General features: G+C 42.7%; 1 long non-coding RNA gene across 1 annotated transcript; it reads left to right on the forward strand.

The window, feature by feature from the left end:
* The first annotated feature begins 22,668 nt into the window (after window positions 1-22,668).
* Window positions 22,669-24,462, forward strand: LOC106699889. Its single transcript, XR_002752352.1, has 3 exons — window positions 22,669-22,740; window positions 22,999-23,153; window positions 23,635-24,462. It is a non-coding gene; the product is annotated as an uncharacterized LOC106699889 (long non-coding RNA).
* The last annotated feature ends 271 nt before the right edge of the window (window positions 24,463-24,733 follow it).

Consider the following 24,733-nt stretch of genomic DNA (forward strand, 5'->3'; position numbering starts at 1 on the left):
GGCTGACTTTTTGGGGGGGTTTTCTGTGTCTGATTTCAAATTCTGTTGGGACCGTCATACATCCCTCTCAACAATCAAAAGCATGTCGTTCTCTCTCACTTCAACAGTCAGGAGCACCAGACTGATTGAAACAGGACAAACCATCTTTAAAGCGCTGTAGTCCTGATTTCAAAGTTCAGTTTCTGTAGTTTTTGTTGGAATTTCCCTTTGTGGTTCAAACTGATAGAGCGCACATTGGTGTTTGTCTTGCTGTCGTGTTTGCGAAGAATAATTCAGTCGCAGGGGAAGCAGGTCAAAGTAAAGACGAAGGGGTTTTGTTAATCATTTGCTTTTGGATGAGCTCCATTGGCGAGAAGCCAGAGTTGCTTATTTGATGATCTTCCGGATCAAGAGGTCACAGAAGCTGGAGCACAACGAAGGAAAGCAGTCTGCAGGTAATCGCAGACCACACCGATTCGTTGGCAGATGTTTTCACACTCCTCCTGAACAGGAAGTGCGTCTTCTCGCTTCCCGCGGCAACGCAGCCACAAAAGGGGTCGTCTTCTTTCCATCTTCGACTGTTGCTGCACACACCTAATTAGTCTAATTAGATTTTTCTCGGCTGAAGCCGGAGTGTGACAAAGCACCCTCCTCACCGCTCTCATTGAGGGGTGAGAATGAGACTTTATATATTCTGCAGGCAGGTAGCACATCACACACTCTTTCCTCTTCTCGCACACATGCATCCCCTAATGGATCAAATTAGCACTTTGGCACATGAGCCATGTTTTTCACTCATTCTTTCACCCCCATGCTTGTTCTGCCTCCATATTTGTCTCATTTTCCTCCCCGCTCTCCTCCCGACAGAGGCAGTTCGATGGGTAATTAAAAATCTTACACCAAGACAAAAAAAAAAAAAAAGTTGTTTTAATTTAAGATCATTACGGCGTGGCAGCCTCGTGGCTTTGAGAGGATAGGGGGGAAAGATCTTTTGAAATCCGCCGCTTCGAAACCATGGCAACAGCTGCCACATAACCTCATTTTCCGCCTAATCACAGAAGAGGGGACTGCCGAACATCGATTTAGACAATTATGGAGCGACGTTAGCAACAAAAGCAAGCTAGGCAGAAGCAACGCTTTGGAAAAAAGAGAGGAGGGGGCGCCTAAGTGCTTACAGGGGAAAAGAAAGTGAATGCAGGAGAGAGGAGGAGGTGAGGGGTCTACATATTGAAACCCTTTAATGGCTCTAAAATGGCACCTTTTTCCTTTGCATTTCAGAGATGCCCCAGCGGTGTCATTCACTTCCATCTTACGTCCTCGTTTCTGCCCGCTCTACCCTAGCAGCCCGTCTCCTGCTGCGCTGTCAAGCAGGTGATTTCAAAAGTGGCTCCTGCGTGTTTACGGGAGTTCCTGGTACATATGGGTTATGTTTACAGTTAATTAGTTTCAGCCTTTATTGTCTGGGGTTTTCAAATTCAAATTGAAAACAACACTTTCGTTGATCCCAAAAGGAAATTAAATGTTGTAACTCGCTTAATTAAGCAGTTACTCCAGATGGTGATGATTGTGGGCAGGAAAGATCTCCTGTAGCAGTCTGTATTGCGTTGAATTTGAAGAAGCCTGACTGAAGACACTTTCTATGACAGTCGCATAAAGAGGATGATCAGGGTTGTCTATAATTTTCTTGATTTTTATAATTTTAACAATAATCTTTCTTTGCATCATCATCTCCACTGTCGTTCCCGAAACAGAACTAGTTATGCTAGCGGTTGCTAACAAACAGAAAGGGATAAAAATACTCAAATCTTACTCTTAATTTCTACTTACATGTACTTATTTTTTTAAAAGGTTATTTTACAACCCTTGATTTTCATTGGCTGGGGTTCCGACCAACATTTGGGCTAGATTTTAAGATAATGACAAACTTAATAAATTGTAGGGGGAAACCCCCCCCCACTACAATTGTAAATCATAAACACTTCTCTCTACGTTCAACATCATCAATCATAAAAGGGCGTATTAGTGTAAAGAGTAATGACACTTTGCAAATATGTACTTAAATGGCTTCCCCGTTGCTAACAAACAGCCTGGAGGTCAGTTAATTGTTTTCAGCCTACGGCTCCAAGGTCAAACAGTCAGAAAGTCAAGAAAGGCTGCACTGTAATAACAAAGGCTTGTTATAAGGTGACGTTACCTTTGGAGGGGGGCAGATGGTTTGTTTTGACTGGTCTTCTAAGTGGTAAAACTGTGGGAATCCCAAAGAGGTTGTGGCAGAGAATAATGTTTTGTCTGGACGCGCACAAAACCCCTCTTTGGGTGCAGGTGTATGCACATTCGGCCCTTCCCTGGATGTGCCAGCAGTGATGAGAGAAGTAATGACAAACTATCTGCCGAAAGCCACCAATTAAGTTATGCAAATGCACTAATTGCGAATGCATAACAGTCCGGCCATGTCACTTAACCCCATATAACCTGTTTAAAGGTTTCTAGCTCACAGTACGAGACGGACTGTTCTGCATTTTTCAATGGGAGATAAATAGTTGGAGGTTCGGACAGAAAAAAAAAGGAGAGATCAAAATGACCCTTCTGCCAATCAAACAAAAACTAATTATCAGTCCAAATCAGCACAAAGAAGACACAAAGAGTCCTCTCGCACAATGGATCTCCAGTCTAGACCAGAACAATTACTGCATAATTAGTTCATCAGACAACCCCCGGTTTGATGCAGCTTTGATTTGCATGCGGATCTGGGTCGGAGGGTACCCACAAGACGTTCCCATCGCCTCAGTGAGGGGAGAGCGAGGGAGGCAGTCCGAGCCGGCAGAACGGGAATGAGTTTAAACGTCGATGGAGTTCAATCGGAGCCACCGCCGCGATTCAGATTTTCAGAAGACGGAGAATCACAGAGTTGGGAAATGACTTCTCCCAGCTAACACACTGCGGACTGCAGAGAGATATGAGTTCTTTTTAACCCGTCTGCCCCCAATTTAAATCTCCTGTCTTAGTTTGGGGCCCAGATTGTGATCTCTTCGCAGGCGTGACTGCGTGACACAAGTTGCCATTCCCCTGACCTGTCCGGGCCTGATTCAATAGCGAGGTGGCGAAAGCGGCCACGATCGATGTCAAGGGGAAGAAAGTGGTCTGGGCTTGTCGCAGTGGAAGCACCATGCTGCTACTTTCTTTCTTTTAAAAAAAAATAATAATTTGAGATTCGATCATTTTTCCAGAGAGAAAAGGCGGTCCCTTTCTGCAGGCTGTGAATAGGCTGTGATTGCTTGCAACACAAAGGGACGGGGGCACAGGTAATGACCGTGTGCCACCCGGCAGCCGGCGAGCTGGCTGCCTCGGCCGTTTGATTTGGGAGCGGGGGTTGCCATGGCGACAGCGCCGCTTTGATTGGTGCCACGCTTTTGACGAGGTCATTTACATGCGCCGTTTCCCTCCCTCACTCTGGAGACGGGATCGTTCGGCGCACAAAGCGTGGAACTGAAACGGCCTGTTTGTGCAGCAGGAGCCCCAAATGCACGCACACCGACTTCACGTTCAACGTTTGTTTTTGACATGCGAGACGATGTTTGATGACTTTTTCAAGTCATGTCGACACGAGCTCTCTTTTCAGGCCGCATCACGTTCCTGAAACAGGCCGAAAATCAGCAGGTTGGTGCAAAATTACACCCATTGGTTAAAAAGGTGACCGTCGTTTGGTTTCGTTTTTATATTTGACCACGTCACAACCACAAAATTCTACCTATTTTCTTTATTAAAACAGTTACAGGCCATAATTGTGAATCGGAAGATAATCAATGGTTTTCACACTTTCCTGGAGGTCGTGAGTAACAAACTGACTGGGTTATATTTTGTTTAGAACTGTATATTGATATAATTGGACTTGGTAATGGACACCAAGAAGGGTGGCTGTTAATATTTTATTTATCCTGCCTTATGTAAAGAGGTTTATGTTTGTTTAGATCCTATTGAAGGGTCTTTCAACTACAAAGCTACGGTGGCGACTAAATAATAGGTCGTATTTGTCATAAGGTAGGTCATTGGTGACGCACACCGACTGGGGTACCAGACTGTTGTCGAACCCAAGCACCCTCCATCTTAGTTTTCTCGAATAGAATGGAAAAAGGTGCTACATATATTTCAAGCATTTCCTTTATTTCATGACTATGGCTTACAGCTCATTAAAACCACAAATTCAGTTTCTCAGAGAATTAAGAGGACTTTCTGCAATAAGCCTGCCATCTTTCTTTGTAGCACATCTTAGAAACTTCCTGTGTCTCATATTTAGTAACTTAAACAAAAGCGACTTTGGAAGAACAAGTAACTGACTTCTACTTCACTCTGTTGTTGGAATTCACCCTCCAACCTCTTGAATTATTGCTGGTGGACATTTTTGCTAGCACGCTTTTTCCTTCCTCTCAATTTTTCATAAATAAGCTTGGCTACACCATTCTGAACAGTCATCTTCTGCTCTGTGGTATGTAATATTTGAAATTTTTGAGAAACTGAAAAGCCATGTAGTAACCTAAATCAACTGGGAAAAAAAATCAAATATGTGCCTGTGTATGGAAGAAAAATCCTGCCATAATTAATTTCATTATTGCCAATGTTGCCAAGATATTCACTGCTCATAACTACCCCAGAGAAACCCAATTCAAAAAATCCAAAACACAGTGTTTGCAGGAAAATTCACTTGAATCAAAAGTTTTTACTTCCTAAAACTAACCAACAAACAAGCCAAATTGCCAACAATTACATCTTTTTCTAATCTCTATCTTCTTTTTCTCACCTTCTTAAATCACAATTACATTTTCCCAAAGCAGTTATATAAATATGGATGAAGAAGACACAGCCGCAGCATGAAAATAACTTCTCGGCCTCGCCGCTGGCCTCACGGGTCGATCGCCGGGTTAAGTCCAAGCTTACCCTCCACTTCTGAAGACTACCCCAAGGTTGCGGATAAAAGGAAAAGCTATTTCTGCCCTGCTTCTCCTCTGAAATTAGTGTGCAATCCATACAGCGTAGCTCCTCAAACAAGCCCACAATTCGGTTGAGGGATAATTCCCTTAATTACTCGGAGACGCCTCTTTAATTCATTTTGCATCAAAAGGAGCTTTTCAGAAGGAGAGTAAGGGAATGATAGTAATTTTGACACTATTTGGTTCCCATTCGTTGATGTAAGAAGTTGTGCTTTTTTTTTATTTCTTTGAGCAATAAAATGATGTCAGTTATGTCTGTTGTGACAGTTTTGCTTTTCGAACGAGTGATTCAGAAGCAAGAAGCTCCTAACAATAGAAACAGCTCGTATTGATCCCATCATCCTGTCTAACTTCTCTCTCTCAGCTATTGTTTGAATCTGAGACTGGTGCAATTTATTCTATAATTGTTTTGTGTGCGTTTTGGTTTCAAAAAAAAATTTGAAAAAAGAAATTTATGAAGCCCCAGTTGAGACATTTGTGGAGAAGGTTTTTTTTGTTGGTAAAATGAGTAGAAATTGGATTTTACTATAATGTAAAAGTGACTATTTTAAGCTGTGCATCATTTTATAATGTTATTCACTCATCAAAAACATACATGGAGTGTTGCTTTGATTCTTTCATGCATGTTTGAGAAATCCTTTCATCTCCATGGCAACCATTCAGTTGTGCAAAAGACTAGCCAGCAGGAATTAGCAAACACCTGGTGGACCTGCAGAGTTCATTATAGGAGCTACTTTTCAGTGCAACGCTGGTTAAAACGTCGTTGTTGTGATGACTTCCCGAAGTCATCGGTCTTCCCGAAGTCGTCCTGAAACACTTTTCGGAGTTTCAGGAAAGTGAGGAATTTTTTTAAAGAGACAGAGGCCCAATTTCAAGGCGTTAAATATCAAAGTCAAATTTCTTTCAAGTCAAATATGATATATGTAGCATTTTTATAACTACTGAAGGTAACAGAGTTACATGATTGTGCTATGAAATGCCAATATCTGGCAGGAAAAAACACAATGGTTCCCTTTTAAACCTTTTTACATTTTGTCGCAAACAGTTTCAGGTGAACACTAAGTAGTGTGTAGTTAACTGGAAGAAGAGTAAATGATTGACATATGACAGTGGAGTAAATTAACATACTTTGTCTTTTGAGACAGTAATCAGCTGCTCAGAGGTTTTGATTTCTGAATAACGCTATAATGGATCATCTATTTGAGCAAAAGTCTTTTTTTTTTAAGCCTCCTCTTTAAAATATTTATTCATTTTTACCCAGAACTATCAGAACTGATGAATGGGTTTTTATTTCTTTGTGGGTTTGCAGACAACAAACTCAACTCTGACCTCTGAGAGGCAAAAAAAAGGAGTCCCCAAGCTCCCAGCAGCCATCGGTCTTCGCAGCATCTGGACATGCTTAACATGTTTTTACTTTCTGGTGTGAAAATGCTCTTCAGTTTCCCCTCCGACTTAGAAAAACATGTGCTGCGTTTCCACCAGGTTTACAAAACATTAGACCTCTGTTCACACATACGTACGGCTCTGCGCTCATGTTATTGTGATTCAGCCTGACATGTTTGGTATCTTTGGAAACTTTGAGATCTTGGCGAGAATTCATAATGAAGTTCAGTGGGGTTTTTTTTTACCATATGCTTTCCCTGTGGTGAATCTGTGTGGGCTGAGGAAGTTCAGGCAGATCCAGGCTGGCGGCGCTCGCTGGGAACAAAACGGCAAAATAATCACACCGGTGTTGTTCCTGGGAAGGTTTAGGTGGATGAGTAATGCGTTCGCCCTGGGCAACGCTGTTGTTCATATGGAGAAAGAATTGAGATTGTATCAGTGGTGAAGAATAGCCTCATGCTAAAAGAAAATTGAGCTGAGAAAAGGAAAGACTATTATTCCAAGAATTGTTCTTCAAAGAAACGAGATAAAACAGCGTTTGAAGTCTTGACCCTGAAAATAACAGTACAGTATGGTAAATAATTTTCTCTGAGGTATTAAAATGTATTGGTATTTTAACTTTAACACATTATTACTGTAGCTAGAACAATGACACTTTCCAGTGAGTTTTCTCTGGGTACTCCAATTTTATTCACACAGAGCAAAAATAAGCTTGTAAGGCTTTTGATTGGTTGCTTCGTCACTATGACGACTTGCCATAATTGATGGAATCACACATTCTGCTCTGTAGCAGAAAATCCTACACCTGTTTGTGACTTTAAACTGAATCACACTTGAGCTGTGGAACGGGTGAACGACCCAAAGAGCGCACCGGAAAGTCCATCTCTGAATGGTAAAAAAAAAAAAATATCAAAATAACACTTTTATGGATGGCCTTGTCAAAGTCCAGTCTTGGATTCAGACAGCAGACAACTTACTGAGGTGTTTGTGAGTATTCAATAAAGCTTGCTTGATGATCTGAAAAAGAAACAGCTAAATACATTTTTGAACTCAAAAGTTTATAATTCTGAAAACTTTTATTTTTTTCCCAGTGGCCCTAATTCTTTGATTCTGACAGTTTTGTGGGAAGATTTGAATTTGTGGATCATAGTTTTGTGCTAATTGGAAAAAAAAAAACAGATCTCCATTTGCACTTGTGGGACAAATTTGGGGTGCAGGGGCCACAAGTGGCCCACCGTTTGGACGTTTTAGGCTCACAAGCAGCTGAAAGTAAGAGGCGACATTAGGCTCCTGTTGCTGATCTCACCGCTGTGGTCATCAGGCTGCAAATCCAACGTACCCGATACTAAAACCAGCTGCAGGTGAGGTCTCATCCATCAGCACTGCTTTGCTGACCACCTGCTCCACTGGAGCATGCTCTCTGCTTTCATGCATTTGATACAGCCAACCCTCCTCTCTCTGCGCTTCCCTTCACTGACCTGTCAAATTGCCCGTTGAAGTAAAAGATGGTGGCGCCTGAGCCCCCTTTTTTTTTTCTTTTTTCAAAAACAGCCCACAACTCGTCTGACCTCGCGTCTAAGTGACAGGTGTCCACGGCTCTGGATGTGTGTGAGCGTGCGGCCGGTTGCTGGTCAGACGACAGATCCTGCTAATCCTGTCCGTCCCAGAGGATGGGCCGGTGTGACTGGGTAATTGGCCACTGACTGAGCAGGAGCGCTCTGGAGGCGCTGCTTATTGAACCACTGTCACAGAGAGAGGAGGCAGAGGCTTAACAAGGCTGGAGAGGAGAGGGGAGGAGAGGAGAGGGGAGGAGAGGGAAGACAAAGTGTGGAGGAAGAAGGAGGAATGCAAATAGAGAAGAAGAAAGAAAACGGAGCATTAGGTGGAGGGAAAGGAAAGGAGAAAAAAAAGCTGAAGAGAACTAACAGTGGTGGATTTTAGAATAACCCTAAAGCCACGGGTTTCTTCTCTCTCAGCTGAAATGTGACACTTTCATGATTACAGTGGACACTCTTTGGGGGGTGAGGTGGCTTAATCTTAAAAGGATGAGCAGGTGAGGGGATGAGAGGAGGGAGGGAGTCGTGGTAATGGAAGTCTGGGTTAATGCTTCCCTCCTCCAGCTGGCCATCCGACAAATTGCCTTGTAAAAGCAGAAGTGATGGATAAATAAAGAATAAAATAATAAGAATAATAAAAAAAAAACACTATCCCTCCAGCAAAATTGGCTGTCATTGGATTATCCCCCATAAAGGAGGATTTGGGCGTGCGTGGAAAGATTTTGCGGTGTGTGTGTGGCCACCTTGTTGCGTCACGTCGACGGTGACGAGCGCGGAGAGACGGCTGGCGATATCGGAAAAGGTAGAGGGAGGGAAAAAAAGGATCGGATGAGCGATCATTGCTTCATCAGCTCCATTAAACACACCAGTGGCCTGTAAATCAGGCTGTCACACCAACATCCACACACACTCACACACACACACACATCCAGAAAACCTAATAAAAGATCCAACTCGCACATTATGTAGATTCATTACACGTACGTCTTCAGCAAATCTTCATTTCTGCTCATTTTGATGATGATGGCTCACAGGTGATGCAAACCCAGAATTTATTATCTCACAAATAATTTAAATATCAAATACAGCCAATTAAAATTTTGACTTTTGATACAGAAATGTTTTATTAGTCAATCCAGCCTGCATCTCAAAGACCAGAGATAAGGAAGACTGTAGATATTAGCATCTGCAGAAGTGCTAAGAAGGCTTCCATTGTGTGTATTAATTCAAATTCAAAAATACTTTACTAATCCCAAAGGGAAATTAAATGTTGTAGCTCATTAATTTAGACTCTTCAAAGACTTATTGAAGATGTCGATGGCTGTTGACAGGAAAGGTGTCTTGTAAAGGTCTGAATTAGGGAGGTTTAGGTAAATTTGGGGTTTGAACTGTTAAAATAGGGGGTCGTAAACATTTTTGTGCTTGGTAATGGACATTACGTCTCCTGCAGAGTGGAAGGGACAATAAGGCAAGCTGGACATAGTGGTGCAGGGAGGCAGGTTTTGCCCAAAGAAAACTGAGGTAACCCAGATTGATTTAAGTAAACCGGTTCAGGGGCCGCAAAAGGAAAACTTTACATGCTCTGCTTGTGCATGTGTGGCTTTTCCAGGGTTCACCATTGGACTGGCGACCAATTCGACTCCGTCTTTTCAGCCTTAGGAGCATCCTGGGTTCGGTTTAAAGGATCATTGTGCTCTTTGCTGCCTTTTTTGATCCTGCAAATTGAACCGTGAAGAACAGGAAGTCCACCCCCGCTTCTTCAGAGATCAGAGTTTAAATTCTCGCGGAGACTCCGGTGGAAGACTCAGTGCCCCGCTTGATTACTTCATCAGCGCAGCGGTAAGACCAGCTGCCCTCCAGGTGATCCCACTGCAGAACCAAACCCTGAATAGACACTTTTTTCTTTTCTTATTCTGTCTCTTTCTCTCTCTTTTTTTTTCGTAATCTGATATCCTCTCGAGCTTCAGAGAGAGGCGGATCTCGAGAAATCATAGATCTGTCACGGTTGAGGAAATGATGCGACTGGGAGAAAAGGTCAGAGGGAACACGGGAAGATAAGAAAGGGATCAAGAAAAAGACGAGTGTGGAGGGTTGTTGAGTGGGCAGTAGAGGAGCAGCTTGTCCAAGCCAAAAAAAAATAAATCAATAAGAGCTTGAGAGTCAACAGCATGTGGGTGGTTAATGGCATAACTCAAGCTCATTAGCACAACGTTTGACTTGACTGCTTGACCCTTATACCTGATCATCCCACTTTCACAGTCCTAAAACTTTTTACAGATAATAAACCAGCTGAGCTCACCCACCTGTTATCCCAGAAAGTTTTTACGTCTCAGCAAACCCAACCTGACAAGCGTTACGGCGAATGATATACAACCGGAAGCTCGCATATTTCTTGTTTTGCTCTTCTGTAGTTCCTTTTCCAATATCCTACAGCAGAAATGCGTTACACCATCACACGGAGAAGAAATGTCCCCCCCGTCTCCGTCAGATTTCCGTGCTCCCTTACAGTCATTCAAAATTGAATTAAAATGACTGATAACACCCAATCAATGGGAGTAATTTCTGCAAATGATGCAGCGCAGTTTGCAGACTGCGGCCACGTATTGATTCAGCGGCAGCCTGCAGTAAAGCCATTCATCTTCCATTAAAAACAATCTGTTCTAATTGCCCCTAAACTGGTTTTTTAGTACCATGGAAGGGAGGAATTATCCCGAGCCACCGTGTGCAACAAATTACACGTCGTTAAAGTAAGAATATATTATTGTATGCAGTCATGGTGAGTTCCTGGAGGTTTTAAATAAAGTGCGGTAATGTATGCGCTCATTTTGAATTCCCAGAGGTTTCTGCTGATTGCAGCAATCATGAAAAAAGTAAATAAATAACGGCTCTTACAGTTGGGCCAGAAAGTGTCTTGGTTGAGAAAAAAACTCCAGGTGCTACTTTAAAAAAAAAAACAAAAAAACTTTCATCTCTACATTTAAGTTAATTTCGTGTCTGCACAATACTTGTTTTGTTTTGCAATGGTCAATACTAAGTCAGATTTAAGGAATAGTTCAGATCTTTTTTTGTACACTGTTTAGTCTTTATTCCTAATGATGGGGGACTCTCTGGGCAACAGCTGTTCAATCAAACCAGCCTGAAGGTTGGATGAGACCAACCTTCAGGCTGGTCTCATCCAACCTGATGGATGAGAGTTAGAGAAGGCGTTTGTCAACTGAGGTCACCCAGAAGCCAAACTGCACACAGAGAAGAAACGGAAAACCCCAACGAAAACAAAAAAACGAAAACCCCAAAATGAATTTCTGCTGAAAGTTTTAAGATTAAAAAAAGGACAAAACCAACAAGTCGACATAACTTCTAATCAAGTTGTCTTGTTGGTTTTGTTTCAGCAGGCAAAAAAATAAATAAGTTTTAAAAAAAATCACGCCCACCCATATGCATTTTGGTAGATGTGTGTTTTTAGCTAAATGCACAATACAAATGATCAAAATAATATTATTTTATGTTGTAATTTTTTCTCTAGAAAAAACTACAATATCTGACTCTTCCCATCAGGATGGCATACTAAGACCTAAAGGCTCAAGCTGCCTAGCAATTATGAACCATCAAGTTTTATTGAGTTCTCAGCTACCACAAGAAGATGACTCACCATGAGAGAACTACTTGACTTGTATTGATTGAGTTGCTCCTCAATCTATGCTTTTTTATGAGAGCTTCAGGCTCATAAACAGTGAAGATATCAGGATGTGTGGAATGAAAGCTAATTTTAGCTCAGTCTAATCTCATGATGAAGAACTTCTGCAAAAGTCCGGCTCAGAAGGTTTAAAATTTGACAGCTTCTTCCAGAACCTGTGACTTTTAGTAGTAGCTATAGCTGTCCATTCCATACATTCATCTCCAACATGCATCTACTGGCCAAAATCTTCAACAAGACGTTTAAAGCAAAACCAATGAACTGAATGTGGCAAGACCTGTTTGAGTCTACAATCGCAACCTTCTCAATGCTAACCCTGTTAGCTGCTCTAACTATGTCTAAAATCAATGGTAATATCCTTTGTTTTTGACTTGTTGAGATCCAGTGAGTTATCGTAACAGCATTTAACATTTCTCATCTGGAATTTCTGGGAAATCTGGAATTTGTCCAGATTTTTATTTGGTTTTTCCATACCTTTCCAGACCTAGAGAAAACCTAAGTGAAATTCCAGTCTTTTCCAGAGAGCTTAGGAATCCTCCATTAATCAGATGATCAGATACATATACTTCCATAATCTAGTCGTACATAATTAAGAGCTAATCCATCATTCTGAAACCCATCAGCAGGGACCACCAGTTGTGTCCTCCATGTTCTGCAGCAAACCCTGACTTACAGTTGGCCCTTTCCCACGTTCTGCTCAGTTTTCCATAGTCAGACATCGTACCGTGTGCACAGCCTAATGATCGAAGATAATTTGCTGCTAAGGGGTTTCAGAAAAAACTCAATCCAGAGCTGAAGTTTCACCCATTTCCCCGATAAATGCTCCTCTAAAACACATCCATTCGGTTTGCTTTGAAGACTGATTTGCACCACTGAAGTCTACAATCAATCCGCACGCCATACCTGAGAGATAATTGCACAGAAAGCTTCGCTGTGTCAATACAGACAGCTTATGTCTGCATCAGGAGTAGTGTATACTGCAGTAATGAGTCAGTCAGGTGATGCTTAAAGATTCAGATGGCCTGTGCGGATGAGGAAGAAGTCCCTCTGGTTGCACAGTCACAGTCGCCACCGCCGCTCCTGAATATCGACTGAGCCTTGTAACCCCATCGGTCTTTCATGCGAGTTGCGCCGACGGCTGGGTTTTTGCTTTCATAAGGAAGTCACAGACGACTGCGTGGCCACCAGCGAAGCTCCCGGCCAGTGCAGGATTTAAAAATTTTTTTTTTTTGACAGGGTTAACAGACGATCAGTAAAGAGTGGCTCCCCGTGGCTCGTCTCCTTCCTTACCCCCCATCTCGGCATCAATCAATACCTGTTAACAAAAGCTCTGCCGGCTTTCTCTCCACTCTCTGCACTCTTATTCATATTTCAGGATGTTATTAGAGAGCGCAGCGAAATGTCAGGATCTTTACAAGGTAAATATCTCTGTGAATGTCACGGGGAGAGTCGAGGGGGTTTGGGGGTGGGTGGGGTGAAAGTACTTTTCTCCAGTGCCGAAGTCGGAGAGCTGCCAGCGTTTGGGGCAGGAGTGATGTCTCTGCCAGCGGCTATTTCACCAAGTCGTTTGTTTCTGCCGTGTTCTCAGTGATCACATTGGTGTGGGAGTTTGCATTTTAATGTCTGGCTGCAGAAGGGACTGAGGGAAGATTTAGAGGAGAAAAAAAATACCAGGAATATGCAAGCAGCAGTGGTTCTCACTAAGGGGGAAAAGAAGGTTTAGCTAAGTGGAGTGCAATGGACCAGATACTACTTACAGTTGAAGGTCCATTTTATGAGCAGAATCTGAAGTTAACAGTTTTCTCTAGGCGTAAACAGTTGCCCCTACCCCAAAAGTTGCTGAACACTGACACCCAGCTGGCTAAAAGAAGGCAAGAATACTTTTCCGTGTTAATAACAATGCTAACTTTGGCTGTTTAGTCATTTTTTGGGTCTCAAAAGAAGCACACAAAGTCATTCTGAACAACTAAGAAGCTCCACGCTTCACTTTTATTTTGGTAAAAACGACAGTCTTTGAATGGAGCGTCTTGTCCAGGGGCGGACTGCAGGCTAGTTTAAACAATTAGTGTGATCTTCTTCCATGGCAGCCCCAGACCATCACCGTAACCATGTCTGACTGCACATATGACAGTCATTTTTTGAAATATGACACGTTTAACAGGGTGTACATCTACAAAAAGTTCCTATTTAGTCTAATATATCTTCCCATAAGTTTTGGGGATCATCTGGATTGGATTTTTTAGGAAAATTCTGTTCGGTAAGCAGCTGTGTTTGCCTTGCAGCTCGCTCATTGACTTGTCGTCCTGTCAAATCATTCAAACCAACCTCAAATGAGACAAGAGAAACCTTCAGGTGTTTCCTGTGACCTCCTGCATGAATCATCAATGCAGTGTTGGAGTAATTTTGACAGGCAGACCCATCCTGAGAAAGAGTGGATGGCTTTGTTCCTCAGTAAATCAGCATCTTTTATCAACAAAGATTGTACAGATTTTGTACAGGAAGCTATACAATTGGAATTAGCAAATACAGTCATAGCATAAACTGTGGTATTTTCACTCAAAGTTATTACACAGCGAGAATCTCCACTTTCTGAGGCCACAGCAAAGCTGAGGAATGCAGACCCAGATTAAAAAATAAGAGGCTGTGTCTTCACAATCCACACAGCGCCTCGCAGGAGCCTCTCCTGTCCCTACGGCGGGTAAATCAGTCGTGTCGGGGAAGCTGTATGTCTGATCAAAGCGGTGAACAGAATGCATTCAAAGCAGGTACCCAGGCTGACTTTACAGCTCATTTCAACTTGTATGAGGGGTACAATGGGCTCCAATGTGGGGCCTCCTGATCAGGAGAGGGAGAATTGCCTTCTTTTTCTTCCCTTCTCCGCGCGCATCAGCCGCAGTGACGACAGCCCAGACTCCAAGGGATCGGTTGTTATTTTTGAGTTGCTTGATTTGTTTCCCCCTCCTCCCCTCTCTCTTCTAGGCAAACATCTGCATGATGCCTCCGAACGACCAGCCGAGTGAAAAGAAAGAAAAGACGACGAGGAACAAAGTCTTTGCATTCCCCGGTCAGCTTCCAGGATTGTTGGACGCCTCCGCCTCAGTTAGGTAACGGCAAACAAGAGCAATCAAAGATTCATTTGACAGGAAGCAAGAAGGCACAAGAGTGCCGCTTTTCCAGAACATGCCTCTTCATGGCTGGTGACAGCGAGAGTGACAGCAGCTCCTGTATGACCTCATTCGACTGATGCCTCCTTGAGAAGACGTCTCCTTTCTGTTTCTGACAGTCTCTTGTCTCCACTTTAGCTTCTCGCTTCCTGACCATCTGGGATAATTAGGAGATCCGTCTGACAAAGCAAGCCCTGACTCTCTATTTACCTCTCGGACGAGCTCTGTCAGGCTTGAGCACTTACACTTTGTCAGATAAAGATTAATCTTTTTTCTTTTTCTTTTTTTTTACAGATAATTGCCCGCCTTACATTACGGCGGCTCACGTTTCAATTCGAGCAGCTCGGGCCGTGGAAAGACGCAACTTGTCTCTGATAATTACGAGAATTGTGAGGAGCTTGTCAGACTGAAATCTCCCAATTATGGTGTCCATTTAACATCTTACCTCAGACTCCAAAATTGATCCTTTAGGCGTCGCCAAAGCTTTTATTTGCAAGGCTGATGTGGCGCGTAAGCCGTGAGCTGAACTTGAAGAGGCAGAACAACCCTCGGCTTACCTTCCATCCTGCGTGTGATGACTTTTGCTTGCAGGGAGGCTGCCGCAGCCTCTAACAGGTGCTGCTGAGTGAACTTCTGATGCCACAGTGCCACCTATTGATGACATTTTTAAAAAAAATGGTGTAAAGATACATGTGCCTGGTCATTTTAGCCCAATATTGCCTTTCCCATTCTTCTTATGCGCAATATAGTTTGATTTTAGGTTGGTTCCTGAACTAGAATAAGAGGATTCAGATGTAAAATGATAAATATGAGAATTTCCGTCTTCTATGCTGAAGTAAAACAGCCTGTTTGCTTGGAGAACCTGTCGATTTGTCTTTGGTAAAATAGTTTAAGCCTTGCCCAGGTCCTGGTACAAAGGGATAAAATACAACAGAGCAAATCTCTCATCCCTTGCAACTGTGTGCAACTAATCTTGTTGCTCGGGCAGAGACGAGGTCTAGACATGTCGCAATGGCAACAATCATCCATCATGTCTGATTATGCCGTTTAGATGTAATTGTAAACCCCAGAGGATCGCTCCATGCACTATAAAAATGCACATGCAAGCGCACCACAAGCACCTGCGACGTTACAGAGAGGGAGAGAGAGGAAGAGAGAGACGGAGAGGAAGGGTGGAATATCAGTTTTGGCTGGGCAGACCGAGAGACGGAGAGCAGGCAGCACCTCCATGCACATTTCACGGACAATCAAATTAGAGCTGGCGTTCGATACATCACTGACAAATTGTTTATTAAACCAAAGGCTTGAATTGCAGCCGAGCCGAGAGAGATTCAGGAGAGTTCTGAGCCCTTGTAAGGAAGGCAGCCCGTTCTCCTGGAAACGCGCCTTTTATGTCCACTTTCTTTAAGCAGAAGCGATTGTCTGAGACCTTTGGAGACGTAAACACCGGAATGCAACCGTGTGAATTAGATCACGAGGGTTTTGAGTTCCTAAGGGGCCACCCACGGCCCCAAGAGTCTGTGGTCAAAAGCATCCAGCATAATGTTAAGATAATGTACTCATACCATTTGTTTCCTGTCATTTGGTGCATTTAAGAGTCAGGAAAGCATAATACTTACATATTTTCCAGTAAATGGAGGTTTGAACCCAGTGATTTAGAAGGAGACAGATGCACTTATTGTCACAACTCGAGTATTGGAAAAGATGTGTGGAATCAATGTTTGGAACGCTAAGCGAACCGGAGACGGCTCCAAAAGCAGGAAGCAGACTATAGTGCAGGGCATTATGGGTAAATACAACCTCAGCAAACGTTTGAGTCGAGCGCTAGCAGGAGAAATGACTCACGGTGTTTCGTCAAAGACAAAAGGAAAGTCCTACAATCGCTCAAATCTGATGCCACTCCATTTTTGTTTACGTTTTATGAAGAAGGAAGTTGCACTCATCTCTTCTTCAGAGGTTCTTGGTGCACAGGCGAGGGAGTGAACGTGTTTCGTTCGATTCGCTTTTCACGAAATTGCTTCTGTTTTTTTACACAACGCTTTTCTGAACTGACCAATCAAACTTGTCCTGAAGTTCTTACACCGTTTTCTAAATTGGGAGAAAAGGCTCGATTTCAACTACGTTTTCAGGTTTTAAACTTTAGAAGAGTATTGCACATTTCATGTTCATCTAATTTCAAAGTCAAAATAAATGACAATCCGACATAAACGGAGGACGTTTGAAAGAGCTGTGTGTTAAATATTCCAGATGCTATGCTAACAAAATGGTGACTGATTCACTGATTGGAATAAAACAAGTGACAGCCTGGCGGCGGTGCAGGCGGGGTTTGGGGAGCTCCACTGGATGTTTTGACGTGTTTTGACACTTGCGTTCCCCACGTCGCGGCTTCTGCTCCTCTGCTCATTCGGTAAAGTCACACAGATGTTGAGCGTCAGCTTTATTTTAAGGGAACAACAAAAATAATAAATCGCCCAACCGGCTCTTGAACCTGTCTGTTACCAGCTGAGGTAAATCACAGCGCCGGTGGTCCATGAAATGTTTACTGTACGCTGACAAGCGCAGTCAGGCAAGTGAGGAGGAATGCTAAACAAAAGTGAGGAAACACCGTCCTCCAACAGAGGATGAATATGTCAAGCTTAGCAAATATAATTGTCCACTGTGGGAGATTGTGTTTTTTTTTTCTTTTACTTTGTTGGAGTGGAACTTAACCTGAAAGCTATCTTTGGCAGGAAGCGGCGAAATATCATCAGATTAGGTCTGCTGAAGCGGCGAGGAGAAATGAAAAGTGTCTCCCCGCCTCTGGGGGGAGAGGAGGACCTTGGACTCCATAATGTTGGGGTGCGGTCGGGGCTAAAAGGTCAGCTCCTCTTTTCTCCCGCCGACGCATTGTTCCTCCGCCAGAGGTGTAGGCGTCTGTCAATCAGGACCTTTGCGGCGGGACACAGGCCATTCAGAGGCCGCCATGAGAAATGTCATGGATGTTGAGATAAAAAAAATCAAAAAATCAAAATCAAAAATGATGTTTGGCCTTAGGTGGAGTCTTCATGCAGACATTTTCCAGCTTATGTGCGGTCGGTAGGTGACACTGCATGATGCATGTCTTTAATAACAGTCCATTAGCTCCCTGTGTGTGTGGGGGTGTGTGTGTGTGTCTTTAAAGCAGAAGGTTGTGCAGAGGCATGTTGGCGACTGACGGGCTGTGCTGGTTTCGCTTGTTGGTCCCACTGGGACCAGATTGGACTGCTGTCTGCTAACCCTCACCCCTAAACATATCACCCCCCCAACTCCCACACACATGGCGATGGCAGTATTTTGTCAGTTCCTTCCAAAGAAACTAACAAAAGGTTTTGGTTTTCAACCTGCGGCTTCAGCTCTAGTATGGTACACATGGATTATTCCTGCAATCACTGGATTATTTTCTATCAGGTGCCGACAGAAAACAAATGGAGTTAAAATTTGTATCACAATGTTTTGTGGTACTATTGTGAAAACAATAAAAGTGAAGATAAGAACTATTTTATTAAGTTATTTTATGGCACAGCAATTATGGCGCGAACACTTCACTTGTAGTGCGCTTCTTTAGGACACCGATGACTTAAAGTATTGTGATACAGTTATTGCATTTAATTATACTTACAAATATATTGATATTTATCAACACTCTGATTGAAAAACAATCACCTAACATAATGACAGCTTGTTTTTTCTTTTAAACAATCATTAATTGGAGTTTATTGTGCCAACCAAAAATCTAAATTCTTAACATGACAAGAAATAAATGATAAACGATACGATACGATACGATACGATACATGCCAACTCCTACTTGAGAAATAAATAAATTGCACATTTGTGAAGCACTCTGGTAATAGTTGGCCCAGTTAGTTCAGGTGGATGATTTGAAGCTGATTTATCATGTTGGTGTACAAAAAAAAGAAAAAAAACTCCCAAGCTCAACTTTTTGCAAAAAAAAAAAAAAAGCCCTGCTTTTTAAAACTTCTCCACTGCAACAAACACGTCTATTTTTTGGCTCTCTTGCCGCTTCTCGTTTCTACAAAACTTGACTCCGTAGGCTGCTATTTGAAGTAGTAGCACCGGAACCGACGCCAGCTTCTAGAAACACATGTTGGAAAGCAAAGCAGTCGCTCCCCGCCCCACACAGATCCATTCAGCACCGCACACGCGCTGACAGAATGCACCGAAATCCACTGATCTCGCCCACCACAACAGCAGGCCATAACTAATCCATCTCCCACTACATGTTTTTAATGAGCCTCCATAACCATAATCCGTATGGTGCAGCGCGGCTCGGGCCCGATCGAGCTGGGCTTTTTTCTGACTTTGTGCTGTCAGCAAAATGTGACAAGGGACATGTGTTTGTGCGTTTGTTTCTAATACCTTGTGGGGACGATTTTCCTGACACATACTACGTTGTGGGGACCCACTGCTCCTTGTGGGGACCGAAGCCTGGTCCCCACAAGGGGAAACACTGTTTCTGGGTCAGGGGTTCGATTTAGGACTGAGGTGTGAATTGAGTTTTGGTTAGTGTTAGGAATGTAATGGATAGTGTTAGGTTTAGGATAAGGGTAAGGTTTAGGCTGTAGAAATGAATGGAAGTCAATGGAAAGTCCCCACAAAGATAGCCATGCAAACATGTGTGTTTTAACACCCCATGTGTGTGTGTGTATGTGTGTTGCTGTCACAGAACATCTGCGTTGTCGGTGTGCCATCGCGACAATTTCCCATCTGGTAAGGGAGTGTGGAGTGTGTGTTTATCGTCGAAAGCGGAGGGCTTGGCCTGTTTACCTGCCCTCGTCTGAAAATGCAGAAGGATTATCGGGGGCAGGAAGTGATGGAGCCGCAGTGCTCCATCTATGTGTGTCTATGTGTGAAAACAAAATGGCTGCCAGGCCCTTTTCAGAAACCCCCAAAGGGAAGCAAATTAAAGCCCCGCGGGGCCAAATTAGAGGCAGCTAACCAAGTTAGAGATTAGCAGCGAGAGGGGTCTGACTGGCAGGACTGGACTGATTTCAACACACACACGCGCGCGCACACACGCCAGCCACACACCTGTCTTTGTCTTGCCAATGATCAGGATAAGATAAAAGCCAGTTCCTGACAACAGCAGCCTCTCTTTTGTGGCGTCCGCAGGGAGATCCTGGAACGGCACTAACATATTCCTGTATGTCGGTTAGTGCAATACATTTAAACTGATTTAAACCTCAGAGTAGAGGCTAAGTTCTAGGAAATCGCGTTAGGTTTTTATTTGTCCACGCATTTTGTTCTTACTGTAAAAAGTTCCTCAATGTGAACCAAAAATAGCGTCTTTGTAATGGAATAAATGTAGATGTTACATTTATCCCATTTATCCCTAACATCTAGTTTTCCCATAATGAGATGTTAGTTATCAAGTTAACAGTTTGCTTTGGCACTGTTATCTTGATTTTAGACTAAATGTTTACTAAAATGTTGACATCTTGGTTATCATCACAATACATATTTCCCTTGTTATTTGCCATCTATCTACTGCCTCCCGTCTTTACTTCATGTAAATCACACCTTGTTGCCCTTGACGTGGATTAAAAAGTGCTCCGTTGATAAAGACTGATTGTTTGGGACATCCGGGTAAAAAAGGGGCTCAAAACAAACACATGCCACACTTTTCAGACATTTCTAAAACACTTAACATCTTCCTTTCACTTCCAAATTATACTTAACTTTGTCGTGGCTTCTCATGTGTAGTGGCAATGAGTTAAATAGTTTCACAAGGCATTTGTTAGAAAAGCACCGCTTTTGTTAATTCGCCTGCAGTCCGACTGGGTCGGCTTTTAGGTTGAGGTGGAGCTTCAACACAGACCACCATCGCCACCATCAGGATGAGGTTGGGACGACAGGGTCATCCGAAAGTTGATTTGTTATCATTCGTGCATTCAAAGAAGAAAAAAAAAAGAGAGAGAGAAATTTTGACTTTTGGCACTGAAAACATAAAATTTTCACAATTCGACCATCATGTAACTAATACATTTGTTGATTTGTTAAAAAGCTGAAAAACTTGTATGACTGTGGATCATTTTAATGTATTTTCTTTGTGGAGTTTGGAAATCAAACAGCATCATAGAGATGCCACTTTGAAACATCATCTCCATCAAAAGATTGATAACAGAAAGCAGCGTTCCTTTTTTCTTGTGAGTGATGGACATGCGCACACACACACACACACACCCTAACACGCCCACACACATATATACATATATAAACATATCTGGTGGTGGTGACATTTGTGAAGGTGGACCATCGTAAATCTCTGTTTTATGAGCAGCTCCTGCTGAACCCAGCAGACTGCTGACCACGTTGCCTTGACATTCAAGACTGTAATGTGTCAAAAAAAAAATAAAAAAAATGCAGACCTGGAGGTTTAAACTCCCTGAGAGATGTGATTGATTTGCCTCATGAGGGCAGTGAAAGGCACTCGCTGTTGGAGGTTAGACTTGTTTCTGGTTTTGAGATGAATTTGCTCGTTACAATCATCGTAAGCGGAGGCAGAGACGTCGGAGTCCTTATCACATCCTGATCTACGAGAGAGAAGACAAAAAGTCACGACAGATGCTAAAAAATAATTAATAAAACTCAGATATTTCTTTATTCTAAATACAATTTTATAATTGTTTTACTATTTTTGCTCTCGGCGTTCCACAGAGGATCATTCCTGGGTCCACTTCTTTTTATTTGATATCTCTGGCGTTATGCTGATTTTCAGGCATCAAACATTAACTTCTTTTTTTTTGTTTGTTTGTGATGCTTTTATTTACTTTGTGGCGTCAGATAATTTAGCAGCTCCAACACCGATTGTTCTAAAAAATAGCTCTAATGCTAAAAACGAAACCTTATGTTCTACAACTCAAATTAAAAGGTTTTGAAACTTCACTAACAGTCTTGATTGATATTTCTCTCTCCTTCAAACTGTGGCTAAAATTGAAGCTAAAGGTTTGAGAGACGTAACTTCAACTTTTAGGTCTTTCACTGGAGAGATGAAATGTCTTGCGGATGCCTCTTTAGCCCCGTTGAGGCAGAGTGGAGCTCTGAGATTCACCTTAAACTTTAAAACTCTGCGTTGGATGCGTTTTGCTTTGTTTGAACATTAATAAAACTTTTTGGCACATTCATAAAGGTATTCTTGGCCTCCCCTAAACGTTCCAGTATGTTTCCACTTTGGTTCAAATTACTTACTTCTTTTGTCTTGTTTTAGGTATTTGGATTATTTCTTTTGATTTGACTGTTGAGTCTAATGCTCACTGGATCTTTACTCATTAAATAAAGCAGTAAAATAAATAATCTGCCAGTCTTTTTCTGTCAAAGGGAAGGGATTCAGTGTTCCAGCTCTCCAGGCTGGAATCCAGTCAAGTCTTTATGAGTGGGCGGAGCCTGTGTATATCTTTTGGTGTAAGGACAAAGGCAGCGTTGCTCTTTTGAGATGCTGTGATGAGTTTCAGAGCAGCTGTGCTTCTCCTGTCAGGAGGAAATCTTTGCGCCGCTGCTCAAAACTCGTTGGTCACCAATGAGACCGCCAGCCAAACCCCAAGGAAACAAGTGACAACAAGCTCACAGCAGGCAACGCAACTTTCTCCTGTCACCTTACGTCTCGAAACCTACCAGCTCAGAAACCTGTCCCAGTCTGGTGAGGAGCAGAGCCTGCAGGTGGCTGAGGCCAGGCTTTCCTCAGAACAAAAGAAAACTTGTTAGTCCAAGGCCTGAAGCTCAACCTGTCCAGTTCTGACCCTGGCAGAAAAAGACCTAAGGTAGTTTAGGCATGCTTTATCTTTCTGACAACTCACCGGCATCTCGGTCTGCACAACATCAATCAATCGGAGTGATCTTCCAGGTTGTGAAGCCCGAGCGGCCCGTGCCTGCGCCAGCGGAGACCGTGTTGGCGAGCTGCGCTGAAGAAAAGGTCACTGTGGCGGTCAAAAAAAACTTTCTAGGTAATGGCTGCTGGAATTGATCAGTTGTGTTTGTTTTTTAGTCTGGTTTCCTCCTGGTCTATGTGAAAACTGCATGTCTGGGTTAGAGGCCTGAGTTGGTAAAGCTCAGGGCTCTAAAACTGACTTAAAGATCAGGGTTCTGTTTCCTGTGATTTCTCTTTTTCTTCACCGTTTTCCTGTTAGAATTTAGAGCAACACATTATATGTTCTGTCCCTGAACCTCAGCTTGTCAATTTGATTCCTCCTCTCTGTTTTCAGGTAATGGTCAGCTGATCCAACCCAATGATCTGAGCTGAGGAGGCTGCGTGGCGGTTGACGCTGTGATTTCTAGTATACTTTCCGACGCCGGTTGGTAACGTGTCCATTTTGAGGACCAACCCGGTGGATGTGCCAACCCAGTGCCACTTTCAGAGGTAAAGCCTCACTTTTATTGCTGGGGACATTTAATCTTCAAGCCATATTTGTATTAAATTTATATATGTTAATTATGTTGTGTAAGAAGACCGTAATGCATTCACGGAAATTGTGTATTTGACAAATAGCGACTTAAAAATAAAAAATTAAGCTGTTAATATCCTAATTTTCTAACACGGACATGAATATTTCAAGCTGAGCAGTTTTGTTTTTTTTTTTTTTTAAAAATACTTAAATTAGGAAAAGAATATATCGAATTTTTACAGCAGATTTTTGAATATTGTTTTGTAATCAGGTCTTATCACATGTATATTTCAGGCCGAGGACATTTTGCAAGGCTGACAAGTTTAACATCAGGGAACAATATTGATGTATAAAAGCTCCACAGCAGCTTTTGGGATCAACTCTCTTTAAGGGTTGATGTAAACATGTTTGCACAAGATGATCTGTAGTGAACCAGTTTCTACGTTTGTCTTGCAGTGAGCAGCATGAGGCCTCTGTGGACGACGTTCGCCTTTGAAAAGCAAACGGAACAGCAGCTCCACTTTGCGTTGCGCCTCATGACAGGTGGGTGCAGGTTTAAAAAAAATAATAATAAAATACTGATTTATATCCAGAAACTTTAAAGATTAAGACTTTACTGCCAACTCTTGAAAATGCTAAATAGGACGAGGTGAGATTGCATGTCTTGTAGGCGGGAGCTGACCCAACAGGGTCACCCTCACGGCGAGGCGATCAATATCTTCCTGATTATGGTTCCTAATTAATTCCAAATGGACAGCAGATAATATCAGAGCTGAACTGTTCTTCTTAAAAGTTGGTCTTCCAGAGCTCTGCTTACTTTAGAGAAGTTAAGCCAGTTTTTTTAAACTGCATTTCACAGAAACAGACCCTCATTTATGTTTCTTATCCAGGTTCAATTTCTTTCGTTTTATTGATGTTACCGTATCTACATCAGCCCAGACCAATCATCTTCCCCTGGGCATCATTTTAGCTTCATCTAATTGGATTGATGGTCCCGACTTTGCTTTTCCACTTACTCTGCATGTTTGTCGTGTGGATTTGATTAGAGGACTGGCGGTCTCTCAGGGCGTCCAACGTCTACTCCGTGAGAGAGACGATGCAAGTGGAGGCGTCGGTGATGCAGGGCTTTGTCCCTATGAGGGTCTTTGTGGACAAGTCCAAGTTGTCCAAGTTCTCACCCCAGTTACTCCTTCATCATCGTCAACCACGGGTGAAGAGCCGTGGATTAACTGTGTTTTTTGTTTGTTTGTTGTTTTTTTCAATCTGCAGATAAATTAAGGTTTAGGGAAGGTTTGTGTGTGTGAATGTGGTTTCTCTGTGGGGGTGGGGGAGGCGTGTGGGGATGTGTGTGTGTGTGTGTGTGTGTGTGTCATTTCAAGGTGTTTGACTGACTCTAAGCTGACAGGAGCCCAGTCTTACTTCACGCCGAGGAGCCAAGAGGATAAACTTCATTTCCAGCTGAAAGCCTTCAAGTTCATACAAGATGACAGGAGCGAAGTAAGAGAAGTTACTCTGATTTGTTTATGCACTTTGAAAAATACCTTATATATATTTA

This window comes from Xiphophorus maculatus, chromosome 24, assembly GCF_002775205.1.
Source record: "Xiphophorus maculatus strain JP 163 A chromosome 24, X_maculatus-5.0-male, whole genome shotgun sequence".
In the NCBI taxonomy this organism is placed as follows: domain Eukaryota; kingdom Metazoa; phylum Chordata; class Actinopteri; order Cyprinodontiformes; family Poeciliidae; genus Xiphophorus; species Xiphophorus maculatus.